Source organism: Liolophura sinensis, chromosome 10 (assembly GCF_032854445.1).
Source record: "Liolophura sinensis isolate JHLJ2023 chromosome 10, CUHK_Ljap_v2, whole genome shotgun sequence".
NCBI classification, from domain to species: domain Eukaryota; kingdom Metazoa; phylum Mollusca; class Polyplacophora; order Chitonida; family Chitonidae; genus Liolophura; species Liolophura sinensis.
The window spans coordinates 36,456,817-36,457,398 of record NC_088304.1 but is presented as its reverse complement, the minus strand read 5'-3'; positions in this window follow the sequence as shown (position 1 = coordinate 36,457,398).

Genomic DNA, 582 nt, shown 5'->3' with positions numbered 1-582 from the left:
TACAGTTCGTGGACATACTGAATAACTGACTGATATGACCTTAGTGTTTGTTATGTGATATCGAGATGTAAGCAGTCTCCAGCCAACCACTTTCCCCAAGATAATCAGATTGTCAATTAAGGCAAAACACAAACCTAAATCTATTCAGGTGAATTTATGGAAATCTCCTTGATTTTTATGTACATAAAGGAAAACAGTACAAGCTTTGTAAAAGCCTTCAGGTACACTGACTCCTGGGGATAAATGAATCGTGTTATATAAATAAATAACGCCTGACAATGTTTAGGAAAAGGCAAATTTTATCTTCATTTGCTTCTGTTTAACCATATCTTATACCATATATTAACTAATATTTCTCTCCAGTGAGGACAATATTATATTTTCACTTTGTGCTTCGCTTGGACACTATACAAAACCCTATATACTTCATTTTCCTGTATATTGTGATATAGGACTGCACAGGCCTAAATACTTTACCAAGGCAAATTGAGTAGATCTACAAAAATGACCTCCCAAACACCTGATTCAGGTTTATAATACTGGCATACTATCGAATTATTACACTTAGGTATATGCGAAGTA